Source organism: Canis lupus, chromosome 7, assembly GCF_048164855.1.
Source record: "Canis lupus baileyi chromosome 7, mCanLup2.hap1, whole genome shotgun sequence".
Classification (NCBI taxonomy): domain Eukaryota; kingdom Metazoa; phylum Chordata; class Mammalia; order Carnivora; family Canidae; genus Canis; species Canis lupus.
The window spans coordinates 48,388,316-48,413,979 of NC_132844.1; the positions used below are offsets into that span (position 1 = coordinate 48,388,316).

At 38.4% G+C, this 25,664-nt stretch overlaps 1 protein-coding gene and 2 pseudogenes across 19 annotated transcripts in view; 2 read left to right on the forward strand and 1 right to left on the reverse strand.

The window, feature by feature from the left end:
• Positions 1–25,664, forward strand: part of DST (dystonin) — a 480,723-nt gene that overhangs the window by 13,237 nt on the left and 441,822 nt on the right. The gene's annotated exons all lie outside the window — the stretch shown is intronic.
• Positions 1,969–4,106, reverse strand: LOC140637385 (nucleophosmin-like; annotated as a pseudogene).
• LOC140636302 (transcription factor BTF3 pseudogene) lies at positions 9,030–11,715 on the forward strand (annotated as a pseudogene).

Consider the following 25,664-nt stretch of genomic DNA (forward strand, 5'->3'; position numbering starts at 1 on the left):
TGAGTCAGTCTCATGGACTGTTTTTCTATTTCTATGCCTAGGAGGCCTGTCCTTATTGGACATTTTCATAAAACCCAGTCATTTGATTCATTATGTAATCTAGTAGTCATGTCTGCTTTATTTTTTTAGTATATCAGTTAGCTTCTGCTTTGTAACAAAGTACTTGAAACATTAACTATCTAGGTCATGATTCCCAGGGTTGGCAATTTGGGCTGTGCCCAACTGGGCAGTTGTTCTGGTCTGAGACAGGCTTGGCTCATCACAGCTGGAATTCACTCATGTGTCTTTTATCAGCCTCAGACAAACTCAGTTTTTCCTCTATAGGTCTTGATAGATTTGGGTTCCAAAAGCATCAAAAGTGCAATAAGCAAGGCCTTCAGAGATCTAGGTCCTGAACTTACAAGTATAATGCCATTGCTTACATGTTTGGGGCATTGGCATGTCATAGGAGTAGGGAAAATAGGAGGAGTCCTGATGGGAGGAAGTGAAAAGTATTGTGGCCACATTTGCAATCTACCGTAGATAATCTTTTGATTTATCTCTGGTGTGCTGATGTACTATTCTCCTCAAAGCACTCATTTTAAGCCTTTTCTATTGTTTTCCCTGAACAGTCTTTCCCAATACTTCAGATTTCATATATATGGAAATTATTTCCCACCAGAAGTTTCTAGCCCTGATTTAATTTTTCAGTGTTTTTTTTCGAGGTATAATTTCCAGTTTTAGAATATTTTCTATCACCCCAGAAAGATTTCTCTTGCCTTTTTGCATTTAATTCCTATTCCCATCCCTTACCTCCCAAAACCACTAATCTACTTTCAATATCTCTAGATTTGCCTTTTCTGGACATTGAATGTAAGCAAAATTGTATAGTATGTAGTCTTTTTGCATCTGGCTTCTTTCATGTAGCTTGATATTTTTGCAATTTATCCATATTGTAGCATGTATCAGTAGTTTGTTCATTTTTATTGCTGACTAGCATTCCATTCTGTGAATATATCACACTTTGCCTCTCCAATCACCAGATAATGGACATTGGATCCCCCCCCTAGTTTTTAGCTGTTATAAATAATGATGCTATGAATATTTGCTTAAAATCTTTGTGTGGGTTTATGTTTTTATTTATCTTGGGTAGATACCTAGGAATAGAATTGCTTGCTTTTGTGATAAGTTTATGTTTAATTTTTTAAAAGATTTTATTTACTTATTCATGAGAGACAGAGAGAGAGAGGCAGAGGCATAGGCAGAGGGAGAAGCAGGCTCCTCACAGGGAGCCTGATGTGGGGCTCAATCCTGAAATCCTGGGATCATGCCCTGAGCCAAAGACAGATGCTTGACCGCTGAGCCACCTAGGCGTCCCAGTTTATGTTTAATTTTTGAAGAAATTGTCAAACTATTTTCCAAAGTGGCTGTACAATTTAATATTCTCACCAACAATGTATGAGGATTCCAGTTCCTTCACATCTTTGGCAGCACTTTTTAATTATAGCCATTTTAGTGTGTCTGAAGTGGTATTCTGTAATTTTAATTTGCATTTCTCTAATGCCTAATGATTTTGAGGATCTTTTCATGTTCAAATAGTTCAAATCTTTGGCCGTTTTTATTTTTATTATTTTATTAAAATACTGAGTTTTTTTCACATGTGTATTTTTGTCTCCCACCATTGCCATTTGTCTGACCACCACTACTAACTACAACCTATTGTAACATTCCATACATACTTACAACCAAGCAAAGGTGGAGTTCCATCTTTAAAAACTAAAGAGGCATTTTGAACCACACAGTCCTGGCAATGGAACCTGGACTACATTTTTCAGACACGGTAGGGAAAGTTTTCACTCTGCATTATAAAAAAGGACAGCCAGATAGAAACTTTTACAGCAGTAAAATAAGATGGGAGAATTTTAACAAATTGTTTAGTTTTTTACAGAGACTTCACTGTCAGACATCTTGAATAAGCCACCTGGTCAGTCATCCAGAACAATTCTTCACATAATTGATGACCTTGGCTTTCACTTGGGAAGAAAACCACCTTTTTCTCTATTTGTTTGCATTTTGCTTTAATGTATTCTGTGGAACTAGGTCCTTTCTGTGTTTTAAGTTTTTTTTCTTTGGATTTTGATGAATTCTTGGCCTTTCGATCTTGGTGTTAATGGTCTTGAGTCTTTAGCATTCTGGTTTGGTTTTTGTGTATTTTTGGCTGGAATATCTCATATAGATTTCTTTATTGGGGTTTTCCCTTTAGCTCTCCCATCATCAGAATTGTTATCATCATTATCCTATCATCATCTTCATCAGCAACATGTTTTACTTTTTCCTGTGGTACTTCATTACTACTTCCAGTAATAATCTACTTCCAGGAGCAGAGCACTTTCAGATAAACTTTTTAGGAGTTTCACATCCTACTCCTCTTCATCTTCTGACTCTGCAACTTCCTACATAGCTACCAAATGCTATCCATTAATATGCACAGCCCTGAATCACACTTCAATCATAAGACCACAGGTGGTGGTATTTGAAAGTCTCGGAGGAAAAAAAAAAAGATAAATAAAAAAATAAAAATAAATAAAGCCCCTAAATCATTGGCTGTACATTTTCAAAGTTGCCAGTGTTACTTTAATTGGCTGCTTTCATAATTCATTGCCTCTACTTCAACACTGTACGATTCACCTTTTTTTTTTTAAATTTTTATTTATTTATGATAGTCACAGAGAGAGAGAGAGAGAGAGGGAGGCAGAGACATAGGCAGAGGGAGAAGCAGGCTCCATGCACCGGGAGCCTGATGTGGGATTCGATCCCGGGTCTCCAGGATCATGCCCTGGGCCAAAGGCAGGCGCCAAACCGCTGCGCCACCCAGGGATCCCCGATTCACCTTTTTTTTAGAAAGAAGATCCAATATATTTATTATTATATGCATATAAAAGAAGCAAACATACCAATAAAAAGGTAAAAGGCTATGGAATTTAATAAAAATAATGAACACTGGGTTATGTCTTATATATGAAAATCAAACATTTATATAGCATTCTCAAATAAATTGTATAGAACAGATTAATGACTTCATTTGATTTTTTTAAATTGGGAGATAATTGACATATAGTATATTAGTTTTAAGTGTGCAACATAATGAGTCAATATTTATATATATTGAGAAATGATCACCATAATAAGTCTAATTAACATCCATTACCACACATAGTTCGATTTTTTTTCTTATGATTAAGATTTATTCTCAGAGTTGGGACACCTGGGTGTCTCAGTCGGTTAAGCGTCTGCCTTCAGTTCAGGTCATGGTGCTGGAGTCCTGGGATGGAGCCCCGCGTTGGACTCCCTGCTCGGCAGGGAGCCTGCTTCTCCCTCTACCTCTGTCTGCCACTTTGCCTACTTGTGCTCTCTCTTTCTCTCTGTCAAATAAATAAATAAATAAAATCTTTTAAAAAAAAGGCTTATTCTCAGAGCAACTTTCAAATATACAATACAGTATTCTTAACTATAGTCACCATGTTGTATATTACATCTCCTAGACTTATTTTGTAACTCTAAGTTTGTTTCTTTTAACCCCTTCATCCCTTTTGCTTATCCTCCACTCCTCCTCCTCTGGTAATCACAATCTGTTCTCTGTATATATGATTCAGTTTTTTTGTTTTGTTTTATAGATTCCACATATAAGTGAGATCATAGGCACCAGAAAAGAAAACTGTGTATTCAGATTTGCCTATTTTTCTTTTTTAAAGATTTTGTTTTTAAGCAATCTCTACACCCAACCTTGGGTTCAAGTTCACAACCCTGAGACCCAAGAGCTGCCTGATCCACCAGCTGAGCCAGCCAGGTGCTCCAGATCTGCCCATTTTTTAATTGTCTTTTTTTTTTTTCCTCTTGAGTTGTTCTGAGTTCTTCATATATTTTGGATTTTAAGTCCTTATCAGATATTGGTTGTACAATTCATCTTTTGCACTAGTCCCTAAACTGACTCTTCTTAAAGATAACTGGTGTTCATTTTCATCATTATTCACCTGAAAATGACAATCTTTGTTGGCTTTGGGTTTACATCTGAAAAGATAGTTCCAGGGCTTCATGGGTCTTATGTCCATGTTCACTGAATCTTCCATGGGGTGGTGGTACACGTAGGTGGGAGAGAAGGTGGACACAGATAAATGACTGCTATTCTAGAGAATAGCCATGAGGGATGGACTCCTACCAGGACTGATCTTTGCCTATTTTTAAACTGGATTTTGTGTCTTCTTGTGAGAGAGTTCTTTATGTATTCTTTTTTTTTTTTTTTCTCTTTATGTATTCTGGATACAAGTCCTTTAACAGACATAGGATTTGTGAATGTTTACTTACGTCTGTGGTTTGTCTTGGTGTCTTTTTAAACTTTTTCATTAAGTGTAATTTATCATTTGTTTTCTTTTATGGTTATCATATCTAAGACCTCTACCTCACTCAGGGCCATGACAATTTTCTGATTTTTTTCCTAGAAATTTTATAGTTCTGGTTCTTACATGTTATCTATGATCATATAGAGTTTTTCTTTATTTTATGTGTATATGCATTCTTGGTATACTTTTAAATATTAATAGAGTTCATCAGTGGAGCCATTTAATACAAACCTGATGTTTTCTTTGTGGGACTATCTTAAGTTACCAATTTAAAATTTAAGCATTCAATTTTTTACTTTTTATATGCCTATTTGGATTTTCTATTTCTTCCTGAGTTATTTCGATCATTTGTGTCTTTCTAGGAATTTGTTCATCTAAATTGTTTAATTTGTTGGCTTAATAGTATAGTACTTTCAGATTTCTTTTTGCTTATGTCTAGGCAGAAGGTTGGGTCTTTCATGATCTTGTTCTGTTGCACACTTATGTGACTATGCTTGCATCGAGGGCTAAGTGGCAGGAAGACAGAGAGAATATATTATAGTGGTGACAGTTGACCCCACCCTCTTGGGATCAGAGAGAAAGCTTTCCTTCCTAAGAGGTTTGGTTCCTATACTCTTGGGACTTCTGATGTTACTGCCTGTGGGATTGCTTGAGGGCTGGGGCTCAGGAGCACTCAGAAGAAAAAGTAGAGGATTTCTGCACTCCTTTTCTCACTCCTCAAGTCTGAATAAGGAGCCTTCTCTTGGAGTTCTCTCTTTCTGAGCCTCAGTACCCAGCTCTGGGTTTCAGGCTGTGATGCTGCATTGCATTCAGTCTAGGGAATACTGGAGACCAAAAATGGGAAACTCACGAATTACTTGGTGGTACTTCAAATTCTGGACGTTTTACTTCAAGCCCCCTGCTACTAGTGGCTTCTCAAAGTCTTCAGATAGCTAGTTGCTCAGTGGATTCTGTTCAGTTGTATAGTTGTGTTCAGTGGGAGACATATGCTTATTCTACTTTACTGTACCCAGAACCATGATTTTTCTTTAAGATTTTATTTATTTGGGAGAGAGAGAGAGAGAGCGCGGTAGGGGGAGGGGTAGAGGGAAAGAATCTTCAAGCAGATTCCCTGCTGAGTGCAGAGTCCAGCTGGGGGCTATCCCACAACCCATGAGATCGTTATGTGACCCTAAACCAAGAGTCGGATGGTCAATCAGCTGAGCCACACAGGTGGCCCACCATGATCTATTTTCAAGTAGTCTATCCTCCCTCCACCTTATTAAGCTCATTGCTTTTGTCTCTTTTTTTAATTTATTTTTTTGAAAATCTTGTAGCATTATGCCATCTAAGATGATACTGGTGGAGATGTGTATTGCTACATATAGCTCATGTAACATTGAAGATTCCATTTATATCATCATAATACTTATGCTTATAGTAACCTAACTTTAATATGTTTTCATTTGGAAAGCTTCTTATCTTTCCTTTTCTTTTCTGATCAATCTCATCATTTTCCAGATTGATGGATATTCTGGATTTCCTTCTAATTTCTGAAAACTAAATAGATTAGGATTAAAGAACTACCTGCTGATTTTGGAAAAAAACAGTATATATTTTATCCTGTTATTGATGTTATTTACAAAGAGAAAAGAACTCTTTTCTTCCTAACTCCAAGAATTAGGCAGTAGACTATTAACAAGCTTTAAATAACTAACTGAACAACTCTGGAGAATCATTAACAAACCTTAAATAAGTAAATTCCTGCCACTACCCACTCTGCAGTGAGCTGCATGGAGGAGGAAGCAGGCATTTCCAAGCATTTCAGACTGATGTAGAGTGTGACTGTCTCTTCTTTTAAAAGTTGCCATGGGGCATCCCAAAGGAATCTCAAATATATTTGGGAAGATTTGATAAAATTGTCTAGCTTTTTAAAAGTGATGCAGTGTAACAGAAATTTGTAATACAAATAGAAACTTAGTTAAAAAAAAATTTATAACAGGTCTGTTTCAACTGTTTTGAAGTCCTCCTGTGGGATCTCAACCTTTGGGGGACATTTTGAAAATCTGATGAAATCTATGGTCTATATCTCTAGAAGTATTAGGGGTACATGTATACATACGTTTGCATATATTTTCAAGTGCCTGTGGAGGCCCTTTTAATGCTCATATGTAGGTTCCTAGGGCAGAGATAGACCTCAGATAAGAAATCTTGCAGTATGATGACCAGATATCCTTGTCTAGTTAGGATTCACATCGTTTTGGAAACTTTCTACCAGTGGAAATTTGTCCTGGGTAATGCCTTCGACAGGGTGAGTTGAGCTTTAGTTCCTCACTATGGTTCAGGTGTGAGACATTGTAGATAACTTTTTGTATATTACTGGTAATACTTGGAGAAATAGTAATTCCTCAAATTGTTTCCCAATCCATAGTCTACAACTGGAGATTCTAGCTGAAATCTTTTTCTGCAGTGTAGAGGCTGATGTGCTCTAAATTTGTTTAACAGTGAAAAAGTACATCTTTAGGGAATATGTTGGGCTACAAAAACTTTTTTAGGACGATCTTTCTCAGCTTGCTGCAGTGATAGGGCTGCATAAGAAGTCAAGTGACATAGTGGAAATAATCCTGACTTAGTTGTTAAAAGACCTGAGGTCAAGTCCTGTTCTTTAGCTTAACTTGGGTAAGTCACTCAATATTGATGGGGCTTACTTTCTCCTTTGATAAACCAGAAATAGCAATACCTCTTCTATCTTTTTTTGCAAGATGTTCTGAGAATCAGTGAAAATAGTATATGATTGAAAGATAAAGGGACACTTAGCTATGATAGAATGGAGACTTCATTCATTCACCATCCATTTTTTTTGTTAGTAAATATCTATAAATCTAACATGCATAGGGAATCTTTGATTTCTCTATTCTCCTGGTTAGATATATGGCTCTATTATCTCTCAAATACTTTTTAGAGTCTGTTTGTCTTGTATAGAAAAAAAGAGAATAAAAGGAAGGTTAGTGATAGAGAATGAGGAAGTAAAATGATTTGTGTAATAATTAATTTGAAAAAAAATCAGTAATTAGGTAGTTTATATGAGCTCTTAAGTTGATAGTCAAAAGAAGCAGGGTGATTTTAGGCTCTTCTGTAAGTAGTGAGATCTCATCCTGCCCCATATCCTGACCCAGAGATGACCTAGTTATGAGGAAATGATAATAGCTGCCATTTTTTGAGAGCTTTCCTGTCTTTACGTATGCCCTATCTCATTTAATCATCACTTGCCCAAGGTCACACAGAGATTGTTCCCAGAGCTGAAATTTCAACCGTGGTCCCTTTACCCAAACAGTCCATGCTTATAGCCAGGTAGCAGCAGAAAAGTGGGGCTGAATCAGAACAAGCTGAAGTGGCTTTTGCCTTTTCAAAGGTTCATAGGGATCAATGTTAATTCACATGCTTTAATCTTGAAAGCTCAGAATAACCTTTGAGCTTGCTCTCTAGGACTTAGAGTTAGAACTCCCATTGGAAAGCAGGTGGGAATCAGATGGAATCAAGTTTTAACTTTAAGAAGGAAAGATCTCTGAGCTCCATTTTTTAATTTTTGAAATTCTTAAAGAAGTGAATTTTCAACATTTAATCTATTATCTGACAGTGCCTTTTTCAAGCATATTGGAATTTATGTTTCTTAGTTATTAAAAAGGAAACGACATGATTACTATAACTTGTCAAGACAGTGCACTTTCTCCACTATTATTAGAAAGAAAAATTTGCTGGTGTTTTCCACAGATGTGATGAGATGCAGACTGAGGGGCCGAATTCCCCCTTGGTCTGCTCTTTGATGAAGCTGCAGCCTGCTGGTCACATTACTCATGTGGCAGAACAGAAAAGACCAAAGACTGACTTTTAAATAACATTCCTAGTTGTTTAGATTCCCTTAAAATATTTAGAATATCTAGCTATATGTCTGAATCAAACGCTGTACTGCATGGGAGGTAAAATGAGGGAATTTTGGCTGGCTACTGCTACATTATAATTTCTCTGGAACCCTCAAGAAAATAATGGACTCAAGCATGCCTTGAGCTGTTCTCTGAGAAACTATGGCAACGGGCCTTGTAATTAAAGCTGAACTGGTGTGTGTAGCTTAGAAAAACGGAGAGATACTGCCAACTGATAGGGAGAGTGTATGGGAGTAATCCAGAAAACTAAAAAAAAACAATTCTTTTTAGATATATTTAGATAACTCTTTGTTATCTATATCGTTCAAAGAAACAGTAGGAAAGTCTTTCAGTGGATGTCAATATTTGGCTTTGGAATATAATATTTTCTCTGTAAGGAAATACAATTTCCTGATTATGCTTTTTAAGATTAATATTCAAAATAATTTATGTTTCCTGAGTCCACGTTAACTGAATTTGGAAGGACCAGCCAGGAGGCATCCCAGTTGCAGAGGCTAACGAATCTGGGGCAGTCAAAAAAAGGATGATCTTTTCATTTTGATAATGGAAACTATATACATAACACAGTGAAAAGCACTGGTGGGCAGTTGATGAACAAATTAGTAAACTGGCCCCCCGCTGAGATGAACCAGATTTACAGCCAACATGCTAGAATTTGTAAACTCAGAGCATACCAAAAAGTAATTTAAAAAACAAAAACTAAAAAAAAAACAAAAAAAAAACAAAAAAAAACTAAGAAGTCAAGAGTTGTCATTTTTCTAGGATCAAAATGTGTTATGCTAATAATCCCCAGTGATGGAGAGATCTTATCACCCTCTTTACCAGGGAGAGTTTGAGTTTATGCCTACTGTTTTAACATCCTTTCTGATTAGTGCTCCCATTCACTCTTAAAAATGTACCTGTTTGGGGGATAAATTATGTAGTCACTTGATACGGGCAATAGCAGAAAAGAAGAGCTGCATCTAATGAAATAAAATGTAATGGTGACAAATACAAAGCTCATAAGCCAGAGACAATATAGGAACTGGCTCTTAATATAGTCTGTTATCCAGTCTCCTTGGCTCTGGCTTGCATTTTACCCTTTATTGTAACGTTGGCAGGGGTAGCTATCTAGAATCAGATCCCATCTTCCACTCCTTTTGTATGAGGGCTTCCCAGTGCTTACAGAATTACTCTATCCTTTCTCAATCTCAGTTCCACCCTACCTCTAATGCATGAATTACCTAAGCTCAAACAAGGCCTAGTTGTTCGATGTTCACTGTCCCCCTCTGTGTTTTCCTTCTATTGCCAGTGTTAGAATTCCTCGATGCTTTGTGTGTGTGTGTGTGTGTGTGTGTGTGTGTGTGAAACTCCTACGAATACTTAAAAATGAAGATTAAACATTTCCTCTTTCCTTCCTTTATCTCACAGTCCTCCCTTAATCCTCTCAAACATTCTCCTCTCTGGGATTGGATGAGGGCACCAGATATAGGGATTTATACATCTGTCTTCCCAAGGCAGGTACTATGTACCATTGACCCTTGCTTGAATAATGCAGGGGTTAGGGACCCTGACTCCCTACCCCGAAGTTGAAAATCCATGTATTATTTTTGACTTCCCCCCAAACTTAACTACTAATAGCCTATTGTTGACTGGAAACCTTACTGATGACATAAATAATGGATTAACAATATTTTGTATGTTATATATATTATATACTATATCCTTACCTTAACATTAGCTACAGAAAAGAAAATATTATTAAGAAAATTCAAGGAAGAATTTCTGGTCTCCGTCCTAGCTACAATCTTGTGTCCACGCATGTGTGCACTTCATTTCAGCTGGTCTGCTTAAGACCCCCTGAATGTCAAGCCTAATCCCCCCGCTTGGTCCCATTTCTACTCCAACAAGATGAAAGAAACTATAATGAACCAGGAAAAACTCACCAGACCGCAAGCACAAGTGCGCATCGTTGGGAAAGGAACTGCTCCCTGAAAAAAGGTGGTTCATAGAACAGCTAAAGCAGATGATAAAAAATGTGAGTTCTCCTTAAAGGAGTTAGGGTAAGCAATATCTCCGATATTGAAGAAGTGAATATATTCACAAACCAAGAAACCGTGATCCATTTTAACAAACCTAAGGTTTAGGCATCCCCGGTAGTGAACATTTTCACCATGATAGGCCAGGCTGAGACAAAGCAGCCGGCAGAAATGTTACCCAGTATCTTAAACCAAGTTGGTGCAGACAGTCTGACTAGTTTAAGGAGACAGGCTGAACTTCTGTCCAGACAGTCTGCGGAGAGAAAAGCAACACTTGCTGCCAGAGAGGAGGATGATGAAGCTCCAGATCTTGTGGAGAATTTTGATGAAGCTTTCAAGGATGAAGTAAACTGAATTAAGTCAACTTCTGGAGAAGACAAAACTTGAAGTTACTGGGATCTGTTATTTTATATTATGACTGCTTTTAAGAGACACCTGGGTGGCTCAGTGGTTGAGCGTCTGCCTTCTATTCAGAGCGTGATCCCGGAGTCCCAGGATCGAGTCCTGCATCGGGCTCTTTGCATGGAGTGTGCTTCTCTTCCCTCTGCCTATGTCTCTGCCTCTCTCTCTGTGTCTCTCATGAATAAATAAATAAAATCTTAAAAAAAAAATTTTGTTCATGGAGTTGATGAAATCTAGGTCTCTAACATCTTTACGCCCAAGGCCCTGGGACACGGTAGCTCTTTTCAGTTTTTGCTTATACACAGTTTATTCTTTGCAGCTAATTAAACTGAAGAAATCTGGGAATAAAGTTGAAACAAGGTTGATAAAGTTTTCTTGCCTAGTTAAAGAAAATAAAAGGAAAAAAATTCAAGGAAGAGAAAATATATTTAATGAACTGTATTTATTTTAAAAAATCTGTGTGACCTGTCAGAATGGCTAAAATCAACAACACAAGAAACAACAGGGGTTGTTGGGGATGTGGAGAAAGGTGGAGGGACCCTCTTACAAAGTTGGTGGGAATGCAGATTGGTACACTGTGAAAAACAGTATGGAGATTCCTCAAAAAGTTAAAAATAGGACTACCCCACGATGCAGCAGTTGCACTATTAGGTATTTACCAAAGAATACAAAAATCCTAAGTTGAAGGGATACATGCACCCTGATGTTTATAGCAGCATTATTTACAATAGCCAAATTATGGAAAGAGCCCACGTGTCCATCAATGGAATGGAATATTACTTAGCTATAAAAAAGAATGAAATCAGGATCCCTGGGTGGCGCAGCAGTTTAGCGTCTGCCTTTGGCCCAGGACGCGATCCTGGAGACCCGGGATCGAATCCCACGTCGGGCTCCCGGTGCATGGAGCCTGCTTCTCCCTCTGCCTATCTCTCTCTCTCTCTCTCTCTCTCTCTCTCTGTGACTATCATAAATAAAAAAAATAAAAAAAAACTTAAAAAAAAAGAATGAAATCTTGCTATTTACAACATAGATGGAGCTAGAGAGTTTATGCTAAGCAAAGTAGGTCAGTCAGAGAAAGTCAAATACCATATGATTTCACTCATATGTGAAATTTAAGAAACAAAACAAAACAAGCAAAGGTGAAAAAGAGGGATAGGGAGGCAGATCAAGAAACAAACTGTTGAGGCACCTGGGTGGCTCATTGGGTTAAGTGTCCAACTCTTGTTTTGGGATCAGGTCTTGATCCTGAGATTGAGGTCATGAGATTGAGCCCTGTGTTAATATTATCTCTCTTCCTCTGCCCCTTCACCCTCCCTAAAAACAAACAACCAAATCCCCCTTCCAAAAAACCCCCTACAACCCACCAGGCTTAACTCTAGAGAACAAACTGTTGGTTACCAGAGGGAAAGTGGGTGGGGGATGGGTGAAATAGGTGATGGAGTTTGAAGAGTGCACTTGTGATGAGCACTGGGTGTTGTATGGAAGTGTTGAATCACTGTTTTGTACACCTGAAACTAGCATAACGCTGTATGTTAACTAATTATAATTTAAATAAGAACTTTAAAAAAAAATCTTTGTGAGGCACCTGGGTGCCTCAGTCAGTTGTTTACCTTCAGCTGGAGTCATGATCCTGGGGTCCTGGAATCAGCCTAAGTCTGGCTCCCTGTTCAGTGGAGAGTCTACTTCTCCCTCTCCCTCTACCCCTCCCTCTGCTCATGTTCTCTCTCTCTCTCTCAAATAAATAAAAATCTTTTTTTTTGAAATAAATAAAAATCTTAAAAAATTTTTTTGTGTAAGTGGACTTATGCATTTCAAACCCATGTGGTTCAAGGTTCAATTGTAGTTTCTATCTTTTCTCCATAGCCTTGTGTGGCATGTGACACAGAATAGGTACTTAATATTTGCTGAATATTTGATGTTTGGTAAATATTTGATGAGTGGATGAATGGGCTTAAGTGGGTCAGTAGGGCATATTTGAGAAAACACAGAATAGCTGAAATTTGGTTCTGCTGTTTTCTCCTTCTTTCTCATTCATCTCCTCAAGATGCCCACTGCACTCATGCCTGTTTCTTGGCTTTCCAGAACACTTTCTTCAGGGTGTTACCAGGGCTTGCCTTACCCTTAAATTCCCCTCAGCTTCTGAAATCCCTTTTGCCTTTCTTCCAAACTTCTATACTATCTCCCATCAGGATGTCTTCCATTACTGAAGAATGCAGCTAGATATCATTAGAGGATAATCACTTCACCTTAATCCATTCCAGGTTTTAAAAGACTGACAAGGAGGCAGCAGGGAGTGTCTGAAATTTAAATTCCACAATAGAAGGGCTTACTTTGCCTGTTCAGATTTCTGACTGAGTGTATCACCTTCCCTTTCATACAGTATATTAATGCCATCTCTAAACAGGTTTTCGTGCCAGGATTTTGGATTATGTCATTCAATCAGGACAAAGGAATATTTCGAGAGCTGCCTGCTTGTAACCAGTTTCAGCAACATTACTGTCTTTGTTTGGCAGCATTTGTGCAATTATTTGTATATTTTATTGCTTTTTTGTATCTTTTTGCATAAAGGAAGGAACATTGGAACAATGACTACTAATGATGATGATAAGGAAATTAGGTCTCATACAGCTAATGAACTTCAGGCAAAGATATAAAAAATCACATGAAGCAAGAGTCAATTCTTAGCCTCAAATGGATGCTCACTGATTTTAAGCTCATCCATAGTCTTTTATTACATATGGAAAAAAAAGCAAAAGCAAGAAACATGTATGCAAACCTGGAACTCTGTCCTTTGAGGCTGTATACAAAAAGGGAGCTATAATTATGGATTTTTAAAATTTATTTTTTTATAACAAGGACTTTTTTATCTTATATTTTGGTTCCTAGGCCCAAAACCTAAGTCTCTCATATGGCTTCTGCACATGTTATTTCTTTTGTGCTTTCATGAAAACGTTTGGTACAGATGAGGGGCCATCTGTAAAAGTCCAGGAAGACATGCCTGGGTTTCCTTCAGGCTGCCCCTTCATTGTTGTTAACTCTTGCTTTAAATCCTTCTAGCAGCTGGAATCTAATGTGTTTGCTGCAATTCACTTTAGTGGATCCCACAGTTAAGGCCCTGCAAAACCAGGATAGGGCAAAGGCCCCTGGGCTAGATATTGAGATTTGTAAGATGAAGTCAGAAGTTCTGCAAACCATCACCGCTTTCCTTACTTACTTCCTTCATCCATGCAGAAATCACCAGAGCCTGGAGGGCAGCTTACTCTGGCCAGTGATTCTGAAGGGCTTGGTCTTACTAGAAGAGTGAACCCAACTGACTGAGAGAGACCCTTCTGTTTGAGGCCTAAATGGAATAAAATCAAGTTGAATAAGACCTACCCTTACCTTTGTGGAACTCTCTTCCCTTTATCTTACAGTGATTGTATGACCCCAGAAGAAATTGATCATTCATTGAAGTTAGTGTTGATGTTTCCTTTTTTCTCTTCTTTGGCTATTCCCGCATTTTCCTGAGAGTCACTATACTTGTGCATAGAATCAAAGGGTAAATTGGGTTTGTTATTGTTTGTTTGTTTGTTTGTTTTTGGGGCTCTACACATGAGATTTTAGTAATGGGTTTGGGGGAGTAGAACCAGGTAACAGGAAAGACTTTTTGTATGTTGGTATCTCTGTAGAAATTAAAGATTTAGTTAGGCAGTTGGGCTATTTATTTTAATTTTAGTTGCGTTTTTGCATAGGTTAAACATTCACATGATTCAGAAATTAAAACATATACAGGTATATATACATATATCAGTGAGAATTCTTTATGACATTCTTATGCCTTATATTTCAGGAAATCCTAGATAACATAATCACTGTTCTTAGTTTCTTATGAATCCTTTCATTATTATTTTTCTTTTTACAAGGAAATAAAAATATATTTTGTATTTCTTTTTCTGATATGCATAGTAACATACTATATACACTGTTCTGCATCTTGTTTTATTCACTTAATATATCTTGGAGAACTTTCTATAGAGTATACTCTATTTTATAAGTGCCTAGTATCCCATTGGATACAAACCATAATTTAGTTAACTATACTGCTGTTGATGACATTTGAGAATTTTCTAATTTTTTATTACAAACAATGCTTAAATGTTAAACCATAGTCATTTCACCTGTGTGCAAATGTTATCTGTAAGATGAACTCCCAGAAGGAGAATTATGGGGTCAGAGGTTTATGTATTTCAATTTTGATAAATAGTATCATGTGGGCCTCTGTGATGGTCTATTTTAATTACTAAGCTTCAAAATATGTCCTCTCTTATTGGGATGCTCTTTTGCATGGCTATTATTAGTATTTTTCTCTCTTATGTGAATATTAGAATCATATTAATCATTTTAATTCTAATTTAAAAATTAGTATTTTACTGTGACCATGTTAAATGTGAATTTTATTAAAGGAGAACTGAATCTTGATTCAGTTCTATGATTTTGAGTTTTCCTATCTAATAATTGGTATGCTTTTCTATTCTAAACTTTTTTTTTTTTTTTTAAGATTTTATTTAGAGAGAGAGAGGGAGGGAGGGAGAGAGCACAAGCAGGGGAAGCTGGAGACGAGAAACAGACTCCCTGCTCAGCAGGGAGTCCAGTGTGGGGCTTAATCCCACGACCTGGGATCACATTGGAGCTGAAGGCAGATGCTTAACTGAATGACCAAGCCAGGTGCCCCCTAAACTCTTTTCATGTATTTCTTCCACATCTCTTGTTAACAGACGTTATTTCTAGTATTTTATTTTTTTGGTTGTGATTAGGAGTGGGTGTTTTTCTCATTGTATCTTCTGTTTGTAGTTTCTACATATGAAAACTATTGTTTTCGGGATGCCTGGGTGGCTCAGCAATTGAGCTGCCTTTGGCTCAGGGCGTGATCCTGGAGTCCCAGGATCGAGTCCCATATGGGGCTCCCTGCATGGAGCCTGCCTCTCTCTCTGCCTCTGTCTCTGCCTATCTCTCTGTCTCTCTCATGAATAAATAAAATCTTAAAAAAAAGAGAAAACTATTGGTTTCATTATCTTAACCTTGTAATGTGCTAGCTTATTTATTTTAATATTTGTAGTACTTTTCAGTGGAATCTCTTGGGTGTTCTAAATATACAGACATATCATCTGGGGCATCTGGCTGGCTCAGTTGGTAGAGCAAATGACTCTTTATCTTGGATCTGTAAGTTGGAGCCATGTGTTGGGTGTAGAGATTACTCAAAAATAAAATCTTAGAACAAACAAACAAAACCATGAACCTATCATCTGCAAATAGAGATTATTGTACATCTTCTGTTCCTACTGTGCATTTATTATTTCACTGTGTGTTCGTATTGGCTGGGATATCCAGCAGAATATAAAATAATAGTAAGAAGAGTAGGTATCCTTTTCTGGTGACTACTGAAAAATGTCTTTGGTATTTCCCTGGTAAGCAGAAGCTGGGTCTTAGGTTGAAATAAATACATTTTAAAAAAGATTTTATTTATTTATTCATGAGAGACACACAGAGACATAGGTTGAGAGAGAAACAGGCTCACTTCAAGGAGCTTGATGCGGGCCTGGATCCTGCGATCCTGGGATCACGCCCTGAGCTGAAGACATATGTTCAATCACTGAGCCACCTGGATGTCCTGAAATAGATACATTTTATTATGTTTCAGGGCTCTCCATCTGTGTTGGTTATTTATTTGTTTGTTTTCTGTTCTCTCAGCATCACCTTGCCCTTATATATATATGTATGATAGCCTCTGGAGTTGGGGCCAGCACTCTTCAGACTTCATTTCTCAGATGTCTTTGACAGCTGCTTCCTGTTGCTGTCAATAGAGGGCACTAGAGGGGGCCTGGAAAGTGGGAGGAGGGAGAAGCACTTCCTGTCTCTGACTGCTCCTGTCCTAAGTAGCCTAGTAAAGTATCTCACCTCAGCCTCCAGCATTTTCTCTAGATAGCCTTAACCAGCCTCATCACTTCTGCTTATAGGTACCAGCAAAAGCCAGACAGTGGTTCCTCCCCAGAGGGATGAGCCCCAACTCAGAGTCACTTTCCTTCCCGGAGCTCCTGAGGAACTAACAGCACCTGAGTGGTGTGCCTTGTGGGTCCTCTCCTTTGAGCTCCCATGTTCTTGTAAACTAACAGCTTCCTGTCCCTTCCCCAAACCCCACCCCACAGGTGGTAGCTGCAGTTATTATCTCTAGATTACCTTGGTGTCCTCTTTTTGCTGTGCCAGCCCTCCGACACCTGTTTCACCAGTTCCCTTTATTAAATCCCTTCTGTTGAGCTTTTCTCATGAGCTGATTAGCTTTCTGCTTTCCTGAAAAGACTCAGTCAATAACTTATCTATTCTTATTTTATTGAATGTTTTGATCCAGATTGTTCCCTGAAATTTTTTTTCCCCAATGCTTTTTTCTGTGCCAGTGGGGATGATTGTGTGGGTTTTCTTTTTAGACCTATGAACGATAATAATGGATTTTTCTAACATTGGACTCTATTTGGATTTCTGTAATAAATCCCCCTTCATCATGAGTTCTTTTTTTTTTAAAGATTTATTTTTTATTTATTTATGATAGACATAGAGAGAGAGAGAGAGAGGCAGAGGCACAGGAGGAGGGAGAAGCAGGCTCCATGCCAGGAGCCCGACGCAGGACTCGATCCCGGGACCCCAGGACCACGGCCCGGGCCAAAGGCAGGCGCTAAACCGCTGAGCCACCCAGGGATCGCCCATCATGAGTTCTTTTAATGGGCTGCTGATTCTACTTGCAGATATTTTCATTATGATTTTTAAAATCTTTATATGTGAGATTGGTGTGAAGTTTTGTTTTTTGGGGTAATCTGTCAGGGTTCTATTTCAATGCTGTATTTGCTTCATAAAATGTTTGGGTTTCCCACGTTTTTTCTTTTTTTTTTTTCCATGTTTTTTCTAAACTCTGGAACAGTTCAAAGAACATTTTACATTAGCCTTTCCAGGTTTCTGTTGTTGTTTTATCTGGTTTTTGTTTCTTTTTTTTTTTTTTTTTTTTGGTTTTTGAAGTCTGGTGGCATCCCTTTAGGAGATTTTCTGGGTCTGGTGCTAGTTTGGTGTCATGTTAGTGGGAGATTATTTTATTAAATGAATCCAGAATGACTCAAAAAAATGTTTGATGCTGTATTAGCTGGGCTAGTTGAGAAAAGCTGGTCCAAACTGAACTGAAATAGGCGGTGTGTCTCTGGTGCCCTTTAATCCCATTAATTATTGTACTTAGGTCTTTAAAAAGTAATTCTGCCTCTTACCTGCTCCTCTTTTCCATCCTATTCTGATGCCAGTCCCTGCTGAGATTACCTACTTTGAACTGCTACAGTTTTTGATATGTGACCCTGCACATATCACATATTTGCATTTTAATAATGGAATCATGAATATGGTCATGACAGGATCTTGAGTCCTGGTACTTAATGTTCTGTGTCCCCTGTGTCTTCTGTTTTATGTTATGCAAGTACACTTACGTCTGAGGTGAGGCATAACTGTTCTAGGTCGAGGAGAGTGGGTCCTTCCACCAACTCAAACAGGTTTAATAAGCTTTTCACTCAGGACCCTTAGGAGGTCTCCAGCCTTCTTTTAAAACCCTCCCTAAAACATTAGGGTGACCAGCTACCTTGGAGAAAGCAAAGGAAAACTAGAAGAATGCATGGGTCAAATTTCTAATCTCATCTTTAGCTTCCTGGCTCATGAATTACTTTCAGTGGACCTTTTCTTGCTCTTGACCTTGTTGAGCCCTCACTCATTTTTTAAGCTTTGATCCTGGATTTTCTTACACAGTGGACCCCCCCACCGCCCATGAACAAAGTGCGTCCTCCATGATGTCTCCTGAACGTACTTCATGTTCCCTTCATTGCATCGCTTGCTTTTAAGTCTGTGTTCTCCTCTGGACTGGTTGTTCCTGAGGGTGCATTGTGTCTTCATTTTTATTTTTCAGTGCTGAGTACAGTGCTGCACACATAAGAGGCCTCAAAAAATATTGGTTGAATTATTGAATAAATAAAGCCTAAGTAAGAGTGGAAAAAAAGAAAGATGAATGACAAGTGGCTAAGTGGACTCTAAAGGGACTTCAGTACTAGGTACCAGATGCTAAAGGTGGGTTCTGAATAATCCACTTACACAGTGTGAAAGTAAACATCATGTTTTCATTCAGAGTGAATTTAATTTATATTTGATTTATGTTTCCAGTGCAGATGCTTTTCTGGCAACACACCTTTCTAAATCTGCTTGCTCGGAAGATGTATATCAGAATAAATCAGAAAAGACAGCTTTCAAGGCTATGAAAATCTAAAATTCTCTGGTAGCTTTGTAATAATCCGCCTTTTGTATCTGGGAGCTTGTGTTTGTTTTTCTTGCATCAGGAAATTTTGTCCTGCTTCAGGAAATGATGATAGTAGAGATAAGAGAATGAATGGGAATAATAAGAGATGCTAAAAATAGGCCCGTGGGGAGATGAAATGACCTGAAAGCAGAGGATTAAGTTGAGAGGTTTGAGGGAAATTAAAGCTCTTTCCATGGTGCCTCCACCTGGAAAGTATAAATATAGAGCATGGAATTATGTTTAGCTTGAATGTTTTCCCATCTTGAGCTGCTAGAAAAATTTTAATTGGCAATCTGTGTTTGGATGACAATGGGAGGATTTAGAATTCTTTGGACCCACTTTAGCCACAAAAATTATTCAGGAACATATAAACATTGTTATCCTTATCTTGCTGCTCCACTGATGATACCTGCCTGAAGTATACCTTAATACATTTATGTATTTATGTACTCTTTATTCTGTACTCTCTAGGTAGAGAGTAAGTTTTAGTTTTTCTCTTTCTTCTCAGTGTATTAAATTACGTTTAGTTTTGTTGAATTGTGTAAGGATAGTGGGACAGTTTTGGAGAAAATTTACATGTATATGCTTATTATTGAATTGCATTAATAGTTAAAATTAATCATTTTAAAGAGTTTGGCATTACCCCAAAATAGAGAAAAATTGTTTGACCACGACAGTATAAAATTGCTGATTTTATAATCTTACTTCAGAAGTGTTATTTCTTTTGGTAAGACTATTTTTTTTAAGACTATTTTTTTTTAAGATTTTATTTATTTATTCATGAGAATACACACACACACACACAGAGGCAGAGACACAGGCAGAGGGAGAAGCAGGCTCCATGCAGGGAGCCTGATGTGGGACTCAATCCCAGGTCTCCAGGACCACGCCCTGGGCTGAAGGTGGTGCTAAACCGCCGAGGCACCCGGGCTGCCCAGACTATTTGGTTTTATTAATTATGGTATAAAAAGGCTGATTCTTATCTGTAAATCAGTGCAAGTGTCTTTATTCCTATCCATCAGAGTTTGTTTCTGTCTCCCTTTAGAGAATAGGGAATGTGGGTGGAGGATAGAACCTAAAGCGAATAGATCTGATGGTTTCTCCAGCTGGAGTGTCCTTCCCAGGAAGATGTGCCTCTTTCCAAAAGGTGCACAATGTGGAAGCCATTGCTCCGCCTTTCCTTGAAATAAATGCACACTGGAGCCCAGTAAAAGTTCTAGCAGTGTAGGATTTAGATGAAGGCCCAATAGTCTGAGCAGTGGTGTGGGGGAGAACCAGGGCTCTGTCAAGGATGAGGCCAGACCTCTTGGCCCAGGCCTTTCTATCTCTTTTATTCATTAACTCTTCTTCTTTTTTTTTCTTGGTCTCTATACATCCTGAGCCAAGAAATTTACTCCTCTTGTTTTACTTTGCACCCCACTCTTTCCCACCCCCCACCAATAAACATCCTGTGAAGGTCAGTGCTTTCTCCTTTTCTGCCATCTCTGAGAAAGGTAAGGGTGAACTTTGTTGGCTTTGCCAATCTCTTCAGGGTCTAGATGAGAAAGTAACACTTTTCCTATTAAATGCTATTTTGGCTATATATTTTTTGTGACCTGTTGGCCCAGGATTACTATGCTAAGACAGCTTTTTTAAATTAGCCATGCATTAAGGTGCCCAAATCAACGCTCCTTAATTCCTATGGAAAAAAAAATCAGAGACAAATATGTTGGTCAATTCAGTCAAAGTTTGGCCTGAAATGAAATGTCGTAATCCATACTTTCTCCTACCTCATAAAATTAAATAAACAGTTCTTCTTTTAAAAGTAAGCATTTGTACTTTGGGATCTTTTTAAAACTTAAATGACTACAAATAGAACTTGTTAGCTTCTTTGCATGTTTTCTACAATGCTTGTGGAAATGCAGTTTTCACTCCTTTGGTTGGAGGTGTTCTCACCACAAAAGGGGTAAGCAGAATCAAGTCTCTTTCCATCGTGCAAGAACTCAGACTCTCATGTTAGCTTACCTTTATTTTTATTAAAGAAATTTTTTAGGGACATCTGGGTAGCTCAGTGGTTGAGCATATGCCTTCCGCTCAGTTGTGATCCTGGGGTCCTGGGATCGAGTCCCACATCAGGCTCCCCACAGGGAGCCTGCTTCTCCCTCTGCCTATGTATCTGCCTCTCTCTGTGTGTCTCTCATGAATAAATAAATAACATCTTTAAAAATAAAGAAATTTTTTTTTACCATGAATGAGAAGTTATTAAGGAACATTTTAGGGTACATAAGGTGAAATGTACTATGGAAGTAGCTGATGGTTAAATTAAAAGTGTGTAGGTTGAAACTATTGAGGTTCAAATGAGTAGCAAGGAAGGGTAGAAGGGAAAATCTCAGGCATTTTCTCTCTAAGGTTTGTATCTTAAGCATTGAAGATGATCTTGAAATGTTAAGCTAACATCACCCTGTTGGACATGTCATTTCTACAAAAGCTTGACAGGCAACAGGTATAAAGCTTAAAAATGATAATACAGAACATGATGAGGAGCAGACATTTTGCAGGGAACCATCCCAGCTTAGAGGAGTCTTTTCTGAAAGCCTTGTAAAGAGGAGGTAGCTTGTTTACATTTGCCTTGGATGCAGGGGAATAGATTGAAGACCAAGGGATCTCCGACATCATGAACAGATCAGAGTTCCTGGTAGCAGATCCAACAGTCAGAAAGGTTTCCCCCTTTTGTGATAGATTGTGCTGAGAAAGAGAGGGAAAAAATACAGAAAGATGAGAATAGTGAGAAATAGAGAATAGTGAATAGTGAGTAAAAAGTATATAGGCTTGGTCCAATCGTCTTGGGAAAGTGGTCTCATCTCCTTCAGCTGTCATCTGCTTCAATTCCTGGAAATCTTTATTTTTAGGTCACCAGTTGGTGTGCAGGTCCAGTCAGGGTTTGATGCTTTCTTTAGATGTGACACAGGGATCCAAGAGTCTTCCTTGGGGTTTGGCGGCAAAGAGTTGGTTCCTTTCCAATGTGGTTGAAAAGAGTCTTTGTGGAGATATCTTTTCTGATAGATGAGATCTCCAGGCTGCCGTCTGTGATGTTTAAGGTCTTTGTCTCTTGGGAACTTGCTTTAGAGAAATTGTTCTAGGGAAGTAGTGTTGTTCTCCATAGAAACAAATAGGCCTTTACGATATTGAAGTATATCCCTCTTAACCAGCTATGGATCAGAAGAAGCATGACTCAAGTGCATTGGGTATCCTGTTGTTATCTGAGAGTAAGAGTTCATGGGTTCCAAAAAGGGTAGACCTGAGATTCAGAAGGAGTAATGACAGTGCTTTTGGCTAGCATACAGATTTTGCCAGTTAAGTCTTAATAATGCTATAGTGTGTTCTACTAACCCTGAGGATTGTAGGTGAAGGTAAGACTGGCCATATAGCACAGGCCTGTCAAAGCACTTGACTGGTGAAGTGAGTTCCCTAGTTATGAAGTTTGAGGGGCACTCCCCAGGTAGGAATGATATTTCAAAATACACAAACCATTGCCAAGAAATATTTATATCTGTGAGATAGGGGAGGCTGTATACAATCCATTTGCCAAACCTCAGATGGTTTATTGGGCAATTTAAAGTGTGCAGGAGCAGTGAAGAGAGGTTTTCTTGAATTGTATTTTGGGCACATGGGGCAAACAAAGTAGGCCCTCTTTGTGGCCTTAATATTTTCCCACTGGTATTAGTTCATAAAGGCTATCATTTTATCAGTACACCAATGATTCAGTGCATGTTCAGTAGTCAGTAATGGACATTTTAGAGTCTCTGGTGGGCCTGGATTATTATTTGGTCAAAGCCAGAGTTTTTTTTTTTTTTTTTTTTTTTTTATCAAACCAAGAGTTATTAGATATCCAATGTAGTTTTTCCATCTCTGGGCTGATTTTTTGGACATCTCTAGTCACTTCTTCTAGATTATCATTTAGGAGAGCATCCCTTTGGACCATGACAGAGATTTGGTCATTGATTGCTTTGAGAGCAGTGTTCTTTGTGGAAATATCTGTGAGGTTTCCTTTAGCCTCCAGAGAATCAAGTTTGGAATGCTCAGGGACCTTGATAATAGCTAATAATTCCTGGACATAAAGGCCATTTTGAATTTTGTCCCCACTGGAAGTGAGGGAGCCTCAATGTTTCTATAGTATTCCAAAGTCATGAGCTACTCCAAAGGCATACCTACTTCAAAAGGAATTGCAGTAGTATACCTAGCATAATATTTACCATTTTCATCTTTAAAATAAGAACTTTTGGTAAGCGATGAAAAGTCAGCATTATCAGGAAGTGATCTATCATAGAGTCAGGCATTCATGAGGAGTCTTATCTGCAAAAGAGGGAAGAAAGGGTGGCAGGGTTTTCAGGAGGGAAAAGAAGAAAGTTTGATGTCCAAAGGCAGAGGGATTTATCATGCTTTCCTTTAGGGCTTTAAGGGCTAAGTCATCCTGATTTTCCCAAATAATAGGATCAGGTTTGGTTTTTCTTCATTTTGGGTTTTGGGAGGTTCATGATTGAAATGTAGCCCTTGTTCCGAGATCATGTGCCACAAATATCAAACCAGAGTTTGAACAAACCGCAGTTTTTCCTCGGAGACTTTGTGTCTCTTGAAGGTTAAAAGTTGTAGGGACGCCTGGGTGGCTCAGCGGTTAAGAGTCTGCCTTCAGCCCAGGGCGGGATCCTGGAGCCCTAGGATTGAGTTCCACATCAGGCTCCCTGCATGGAGCCTGCTTCTCCCTCTGCTTCTGCCTGTGTCTCTGCCTCTCTCTGTGTGTCTCTCATGAATAAATAAATTAATTTTTAAAAAAATCTAAAAAAAAAGGTTAAAAGTTTTAACAGGCGGATGCTATCTTCCTGTGAACAGGTGTGAACATCTATGTCAGCCTTTAAATTTGGGAGAAATAGGAAGAACTCCCCTCTCCACCCCAAATAAAGGCAAAGAGATACTGGCTGGCCTTATCCATGTGGATGGATAAAGGAGGTGCTACATAAATTAATCACAGTGAAAAATTTGCTCTCACTGGGGATGGAGACTAACAAAGTATGGGGATTTGGAACAACAGGGTTACAGTGGGTATTAGTGCAGGGGGCACTAATAAAGGCCTAATAGTGCCTTATAGTTTATTGTGGGCTTGATGCCTTATGGCTGATCCATTAGGGGCAAATGGTTAGTATCTTTAAAATTAGGTCTAGTGTTGTCAGAGATGGAACAAACAAAAGATATTAGAGGGTCATTTGATTCACTGCTTGGTTATTTTGGTTGCTATCAAGTTCTAGAGTTTTTTTACCCTTTTCAGGAGGAAGAAATTGTGGCATGATATTTTTCTAAGAAATTTTGGCCCAGTAAGTGAACAGGGGCAGAGGAGCTAAGGACCGTTTTAGTACTTGGAGTCGGGGGCTATTTAATAACAGTGAGTTTGAGCACCTAGAGTGTAGCTCTGGCATCAATAAGATTCATTCCCAATCTGGGGGTACCTGGCTGGCTCAGTTGGAGGAGTGTGTGACTCTTGATCTTGGGGTTGTGAGTTCAAGCCCCACATTGGGTGTAGAGATTACTTAATAAACTTAAATAAAATAAAATATTAAAATAGGTCATTCTCAATCTGGAGAGTTGTTTCTCCAAGCCGGGTAAGAGGAAGGATTGGGAAAAGCCCCTGTAGTTGCTCAGGGTCCTGTCATTGGAAGAGCATTGGAAAGGCTGGGTAGATGGCTGAAGACACCTGGTGTGGTTGAGTTTTGTAGCAATCCTTTTTCTAGTGTCTTGGCTTTTTGCAGTAATGACAAAGACCAGGAGGGGTTTGGTTTTATTTAGGGGCCCCTAGATGTTAGAGCTGAAAGTTAAGGATTTTAGTTGTCTTCTTTTTAGTTGAATCATCTAGGGTGTGGGTCAGCTGATTTGCTAAATTAACTAAAACTAGAGTGAACATGGTTTACTATTCCATCTTGGTCCTTTTAACTAGAAGGGGAAGGACCTGGTTCAGCATGTATATGAATAGAATTTAAGGCTACCTGAGTGGATTTGACATCCACGGGAAGGCCAGAATTTTTCTTGAAAACAATAGTTCTTGAAAACAATTTCCTTAAAAACAATAGTAGTAGTAGTAGTAGTAGTAGTAGTAGTCATAATAATAATAATAATAATAATAATAATGCAAGGGCTCATTGATTCTTATTCCCATAAACAGGTTTTGAGAAAACACTAGGGATTGCTAGGTGAAGTTACTTAATGATTGCCTGAGCCTGATCATATAACAAGGCAGGGGATTGGGTTCCTATATGCAATTCTAGAGATTTTTCAGGATCATCCCAGCTTTTTTCATCCAATGGCTGGGCTTGACCTTCACCAGTGAGCACATGAATTAGCTGGTAGACATCTGAGAAACCTGGTTGTTAATTTTGACTGACTATATCAAATGCCTTAGCAAATCTATGGGGATCCTCAGTTATTTTGGGTAATTTTTCACTATGACTCATAGTTCGGACTTAGTCCAGGGGACATGGGTTTCCTGTTGTTGAGTCAGCCTCTAATTATTGGAATAAAATTTATTTAGTATTTTAACTCAAAGCTAAAGTTTTGGTAGACTTTTATTTGGGATCTT